We start from the raw sequence: 7,522 nt of genomic DNA on the forward strand, positions 1-7,522 counted from the left end.
CATCAGCACAGTTTGACTGAGACTACGTACTGTAGAAGGAGATGTCTTCCTCCATGATGATGAGTGGTTCATTTTGCAATGCCTTCAGAATGTCATCAGGGCCTGCTGAATCAGATTTGCTGAGGCAAAGACCTATTCATCATCATTGCTGAGAATTGATGTCAGAGTTTTTAATTTGGAGTGCTCACGAGAAGGCATTTATATGTCCTTGTTGACTGGAAGTTGTGAGGAAGGAGAAAACTCCCTCTCTGTCCAGAGGGAAATGTCAATACAACACACAGTGCAAAGGTCAACCAATATTAGCGACAGCCACACTGTTTCCACCTCTTCACACTTAACTACCTTCAGCTCCGTTATTATAACATGTGTAGTTAGTAAGCAATAAGGCCTGGGGGGTGTGGTATATGGCCAGTATACCACGGCTAAGGGCTGTTCTTAGACACGACGCATTGCTGAGTGCCAGGATACAGCCATTAGCCGTGGTACATTGGCCATATACCATAAACCCCTGAGGTACCTTATTGTTATTATAAACTAGTTACAAATGTAATTCCCGTGTTATACGGTCTGATATACCATGGCTGTCAGCCAATCAGCAGTCAGGGCTGGAACTACCCAGTTTACAATACAGTATATATATTGAGTAAGATAAATAAAACACAAAATACAGGCTTATGAGAGACTTTCCAACAGGTGCCTCCAAAAAGCATGTTTTGATTGAATCAACCTCAGTAAAATCACAACAGAGAGAGAGAGAGAGAGAGAAGAGCATAGCTAGTGATGACAGCTTCCTGTTGGTGTGAAGGGGAGAGGGCGGGAACCAATGGCTGTGCAGTAGCCTCAGAACACCGAACTGGAATCCCAAAAGGCACCCTTTCCCTATATCGTGCACTACTATAGGCACTGGTCAAAAGTAGAGCACTATGTAGGGAATAGGGTGCCATTTGGGAGAACTAAGAACTGTTATTTTCACATCACCACCTAGCAGGAAGTCCGCTACACCGAACCGTCTTATTTTCCTCTGTCTTACCACACTATCAGCCTGGATGGGAAATGACCAGAACCTGGAGGATAATGAAAGCCTCACAGCCAGAGAAGTATCTGCCAAATATGTGACAACCATTTATAAATATTCATACCAGTAATTTCAACAATTTCTTTCACATAGCCCATAAAACTGGGAAAATGTAGTAAGCACACAAGATTATTTGCTTAAATATCCACATTTTTTCCCAAAAATCCACATAGTGACATTGAATCACATACCGTCTCTTTAGTTACTATCTAGTTTTCAGTACTTGCTATACGAACCTGTCAGTACAGTGTTGTATTATAAATCAGACAGTCTATTTGTTAATATCCACCTACTTACCAAAGGCCCTATCATTAATGAATGATGACAACCCACCCCCCGCTGGTTTACCCCAGCCGCCCCCTCCTATCCTGAGCCTCTGCCCCCTACACCCTACACAACACTCAAGCCCCAAGTGGCTTATTGAAATTCCAAAACTAAAACACACACTCAAACACAGTCTCCTGAGTTTGCCGCACATCGTTAGACGAGCACAACCCGGCCCTCCCTCCAGCGACAGAGAGGAGCGAAGTGCTGCCAGCTCTGGCATGGATACGGAACCAGGCTCACACAGGGGAATGGACCCAGGGCTGGAAAAACTTGGCAAGGAATGGCTAGGAGTACCACCTGTGTGGAACGCTTCTGGAACATTCTACTGCTCAGAGACAAGAGGAGGATCAGCTGTGGAGAGAGAGAGGAGACAAGAGGAGGATCAGCTGTGGAGAGATAGAGGAGACAAGAGGAGGATCAGCTGTGGAGAGAGAGAGGAGACAAGAGGAGGATCAGCTGTGGAGAGAGAGAGGAGACAAGAGGAGGATCAGCTGTGGAGAGAGAGAGGGGACAACCCCCTTGGGTTGTGCCGTGGGGGAGATCTTCGTGGGCTATACTCGGCCTTGTCTCAGGATGGTAAGTTGGTGGTTGGAGGTATCCCTCTAGTGGTGTTGGTTCTGTGCTTTGGCAAATTTGGTGGAGTTATATTTACATTTACATTTTAGTCATTTAGCAGACGCTCTTATCCAGAGCGACTTACAGTAGAGTGCATACATTTTTATTACATTTTTTACATACTGAGACAAGGATATCCCTACCGGCCAAACCCTCCCTAACCCGGACGACGCTATGCCAATTGTGCGTCGCCCCACGGACCTCCCGGTTGCGGCCGGCTGCGACAGAGCCTGGGCGCGAACCCAGAGACTCTGGTGACGCAGCTAGCACTGCGATGCAGTGCCCTAGACCACTGCGCCACCCGGGAGGTATCCTGCCTGTTTGGCCCTGTCCGGGGGTATCGTCGGACGGGGCCACAGTATCTCCCGACCCCTCCTGTCTCAGCCTCCAGTATTTATGCTGCAGTAGTTTATGTGTCGGGGGGCTAGTCTGAGTATTTCTCCTGTCTTATCCGGTGTCATGTTTGACTTTAAGTACGCTCTCTCTAATTCCCTCTCTCTTTTTCTTTCTTTCTTTCTTTCTTTCTTTCTTTCTTTCTTTCTTTCTTTCTTTCTCTCGGAGGACCTGAGCTCTAGGACCATGCCTCAGGACTACCTGGCCCGATGACTCCTTGCTGTCCCCAGTTCACCTGGCCGTGCTGCTGCTCCAGTTTCAACTGTTCTGCCTGCGTCTATGGAACCCTGACCTGTTCACCGGACGTGTTACCTGTCCCAGACCTGCTGTTTTCAACTCTCTAGAGACAGCAGGAGCGGTAGAGATATTCTGAATGATCGGCTATAAAAAGCCAACTGACATTTACTCCTGAGGTGCTGACCTGTTGCACCCCCTACAACCACTGTGATGATTATTGTTTGACCCTGCTTGTCATCTATGAACATTTGAACATCTTGGCCATGTTCTGTTATAATCTCCAACCGGCACAGCCAGAAGAAGACTGGCCACACCTCATAGCCTGGTTCCTCTCTAGGTTTCTTCCTAGGTCTTGGACTTTCTAGGGAGCTTTTCCTAGCCACCGTGCTTCTACACCTGCATTGCTTGCTGTTTGGGGTTTTAGGCTGGGTTTCTGTACAACACTTTGTGGCATCAGTAAGATGTGCTTTATAAATACATTTGATTGATTGATTGACAATAGGGGGATCAGCTGTGGAAAGAGAGAGGAGACAAGAGGAGGATCAGCTGTGGAGAGAGGAGACAAGAGGAGGATCAGCTGTGGAGAGAGATGAGACACGAGGAGGATCAGCTCTGGAGAGAGGAGACAAGAAGAGGATCAGCTGTGGAGAGAGGAGACAAGAGGAGGATCAGCTGTGGAGAGAGATGAGACACGAGGAGGATCAGCTGTGGAGAGAGGAGACAAGAGGGGGATCAGCTGTGGAGAGAGATGAGACACGAGGAGGATCAGCTGTGGAGAGAGGAGCCAATTGAAGGATCAGCTGTGGAGAGAGGAGACAAGAGGAGGATCAGCTGTGGAGAGAGGAGACAAGAGGAGGATCAGCTTTGGAGAGAGGAGACAAGAAGAGGATCAGCTGTGGAGAGAGAGGAGACAAGAGGAGGATCAGCTGTGGAGAGAGGAGACAAGAGGAGGATCAGCTGCGGAGAGAGAGAGGAGACAAGAGGAGGATCAGCTGCGGAGAGAGAGAGGAGACAAGAAGAGGATCAGCTGTGGAGAGAGAGAGGAGACAAGAGGAGGATGAGCTGTAGAGAGAAAGAGGAGACAAGAGGAGGATCAGCTGTAGAGAGAGAGAGGAGACAAGAGGAGGATCAGCTGTAGAGAGAGAGAGGAGACAAGAGGAGGATCAGCTGTGGAGAGAGAGGAGACAAGAGGAGGATCAGCTGTGCAGGGCGATCTCAGCCTCTAACCCTCTCTCTCTCTTGTCCTCTCTCTCTCTCTCGTCCTCTTTCTCTTTCTCTCTAATCCTCTCTCTCTCGCTAACCCTCTCTTTTCCTACTCTAAATCCCTCTCTTTTTCTCTCTCTAGTCCTCTCTCTCTCTCTAACCCTCTCTCTTTCTCCTACTCTAACCCTCTCTCTTTCTCCTACTTTAACCCTCTCTCTCTCTAGTCCTCTCTCTCTCTCTAACCCTCTCTCTTTCTCCTCCTCTTACCCTCTTTCTTTCTCCTCCTCTAACCCCTTCTCTCTCTCTAGTCCTCTCTCTCTCTCTTTCTCCTCCTCTAACCCTCTCTCTTTCTCCTCCTCTAACCCATTCTCTCTCTCTAGTCCTCTCTCTCTCTCTAACCCTCTCTCTTTCACCTCCTCTAACCCTCTCTCTTTCTCCTCCTCTAACCCATTCTCTCTCTCTAGTCCTCTCTCTCTCTAACCCTCTCTCTTTCACCTCCTCTAACCCTCTCTCTTTCTCCTCCTCTAAACTTCTCTCTCTCTAGCCCGTTCTTTTCCTCTGCTCCTTCCCTGCTCCAATAGACTATTACAGGCTTAATTTGGACTCTCACATTGGGATTGTAATAGATCAAAACAAGACAATATTTTAACTCCTCAGGTTAGTTGCTATGTAAACTTATTTTGGTGAAGAAGAGGATTGACGTTGCGGATTCTGTTGTTGCCACAGTGTTCTATTTGAAATACACTCAGCTTTGAACTTTTCATTTTGTCTGTCGCACTCAGGAAGTAAATACATTTAACACCAGTGTAGGGACAGAGAAGTTATTACCCTTGGGGTTATTTGATTTGCTGTGAGTGGAACTCTCAGTTTTGAAAAAGGTACCCCTTCATAAAAGAACTGCAAACATATCATTGAAGTACAGTAAGCTCGTACTATCCCTATGATTAGCTGGCTCCAGTTCATTACATAGAAACTATCTAGAATTACACAGTGACTTTCCACCCACTCCTCCATGGAGCTCTTCTGAGCTAACTTATTTACCAATCTCTCATTTTGATTGCAATCTATTAAGAATTACCTGCCTCCCAGCTCAGTCAGAACAATTACATTGCTCTGCAGTCTGTATTGGAAATCGATAGCTATCTGGGTTCAATCAAGCCCAGGTGATAGTCCTCTTTAACCCAGAGACGCCAGAGATGTCTATTGAAGGTGACGCCGATTGTCACTCGGACTCAATCCGGCCCCGTGTTGTGAGACGGAGAGGGAGCGATCCGCCCGGCAGAATGATTCCTCCACCTGAGTCGCTCCTCAGATCGATGGGAATCGTGTTGTGATTCTCCCGACTCCTCCCTAATTGCTACAGCAGGTGAATGAGGGAGACATTGATTCTGCATGTCTGCCTGGTGTGTTAAGACATCAACAACCCTGCTGTGGCTACTCCATTATCAAGGCGTTTGAACACACAATAACTAATGTTAGCTCATCATGACTGAGAACTGCATGATATTGTAAGGTAAGACAAGGCAAGACTGGTCATCCATACAGTAGAACAATGAACTTAGTGTATTTTGTGTTGTAATCTACTCCTCTGGGATGGCACATGATAAAGTCCTGCGTCCCAAATGGTATCCTATTCCCTATATAGTTCACTATAGTTCACTAATTTTGACCAGAGCCCTGTAGGCCCTGGTTGAAATGAATGCAATACATAGGGAATAGGTTGCCATTTAGGACACAGACATTGAAATTCCTTGATTGACACAAGTTGTACTTGAGAAAAGTCATTGTATGGCAATATGCAGCTGGACTTCAGATCCTAAACAAACTGGACAGGAGTAAAGTCCCTTGAATAAAAAACAGATATATTTATAGACTGGTAAATGAATCTAACTCAACATCACAGTGAAGTAGAACAGCTAACAAGACAGCACTCAGCATGAGAGGAGAGGAGAAGGAGAAGGAGAAGGAGAAGGAGAAGGAGAAGGAGAAGGAGAAGGAGAAGGAGGCGGCCTTCCAGCTAAATGTTCACAGAGGATATTCTAATGCCTCTCCACAGCTTCTAGTTTCAGGATCAGATTGGGTTTCTTTCTCACTGCGAGGGAACGGGATTAAGCTGTCAGCACCACAACAACAAGCAATTACTAACAGCCTTTCAAAAGTGAATTCTGGCACTGATGACAACTCTCTGTGCCGTAGCAGTCATTGGTGGTGACAGTTCACACAAAGAGGCGCGCATGCACCACACCTGAAGTCAAGCGCGAAGGTCTCGCCTGTAAACACAATGCCATCCGTCTTCACACAGACCTCTGGGAATACTTGGCATTTAAAAAGTGACTGTGTATATCAGGACAGGTTAATGTGCCCGCTTTTCTTTCTTAAATGCTACATGTTATTATGGAGACTGTCTGGATGCAATTAAAATGCAACAGTGGCAGAGGAGCAGTAAGAAAGGGCCTCATGAATGTGACTGATGTGTCTAGGTGTTCTTGTCAAGGTGAAGGGAAGAACTAGTCTGAAAATAAAATAACCTGGAATACAGACTTATTTTTCTTTTAAACAATTGAGGTTGATGCATATTTGAATGCGTTTTATTTTAGTGCCGGCAGCACGTTGAAAGTGGAAAGCATTATTGCTTTACCTTACTGAACTCTGGCCATGGCAAATTCATTTCATTTGACAAAAGCTTCACATCAGTGGTGAAGGAATGGGGAGGCATGCAGTCGACTTAAATAGTTGTTTTTCCCCAGTTCCCAGTGCCATAGTCTACTAGTGGACCGACTGAGGGAAAATAATAAGGCAAATACCTTTCTTAAAGGCCAAGTGCAGTCAGTTTTTCCTGTGTTTTATAGCATATTGTACAACATATGATGAAACTACTAACACCGTAAAAGAGTGATAAAATGTGATCAGTGTTATTTCCTGATAGTTGCTGGTTAAAAATACAATCTACACAGGACCTTTAAATCAGCAGGGTCGCATGGGCGGGAGTTTTGGCTTTCCATGGTGACATCACAATGCAGTAAATTGGTTAATAGACAAAGGAAGTTTTAAACTAGTTTAGAGACAAGGATTTGTCTCTAAAAACTCCCAGGAAAACTTTGGGTGTGGCTTCTATAGTGAAAATGTGCACTTAGTCTCAGTTAAAATCCCCGTTGAAAGGGTCGCGTATTACACAGTACGATGTGTGGTTTGTCACAATCTGTCAGGGGACTGTTAACGTTGTCTCAACAAAGCAGAATGTACAAAGATATGTTCCGGGATATGCACTGTAATTTAGCCTAGTGGCAATACAACTAATTTAGCCAAATGTGAACAACAATAGACAAATAGACAAAGGAAGTTTTAAACTAGTTTTCACTCAGACCACTCACAACAGTTCTAGCAAAATTCTAGCTTGAGAAATAGTTTTTTGCTGCAAATAAAAGGTACTTAATTGTTACCCAGAATGAATTTGATATTGACATATAAATGGCTGCATTGGCCCTTTAACAATTGTGATCACCATGGACTTTGCAGAGAAACAACAATGTTAAATCAAAACTCTTTCTCCAACTTAAGTATTTTCATTCTTACCAAAAACAGATCACAGAGAACTAGCCTATAAAGCAAACATTTCTCACGCAAAATAAAACGACAGAAACATTGTCAGTGAAATCAAAAGAGGAATGTCAT

At 45.2% G+C, this 7,522-nt stretch overlaps 1 protein-coding gene across 1 annotated transcript in view; it reads left to right on the plus strand.

Moving 5' to 3' along the window:
• The first annotated feature begins 440 nt into the window (after positions 1–440).
• The window catches only part of LOC129842558 (uncharacterized), a 12,159-nt gene continuing 5,077 nt past the window's right edge, over positions 441–7,522 (plus strand). Inside the window, exons 1-2 of the mRNA XM_055911152.1 lie at positions 441–1,978; positions 2,579–7,522. The exon at positions 2,579–7,522 is cut by the window's right edge and continues 5,077 nt beyond it. The gene's annotated coding sequence lies outside the window, so the exon portion shown is untranslated. The remainder of the gene's footprint in view (positions 1,979–2,578) is intronic.

This window comes from Salvelinus fontinalis, unplaced genomic scaffold (assembly GCF_029448725.1).
Source record: "Salvelinus fontinalis isolate EN_2023a unplaced genomic scaffold, ASM2944872v1 scaffold_0052, whole genome shotgun sequence".
NCBI lineage: Eukaryota > Metazoa > Chordata > Actinopteri > Salmoniformes > Salmonidae > Salvelinus > Salvelinus fontinalis.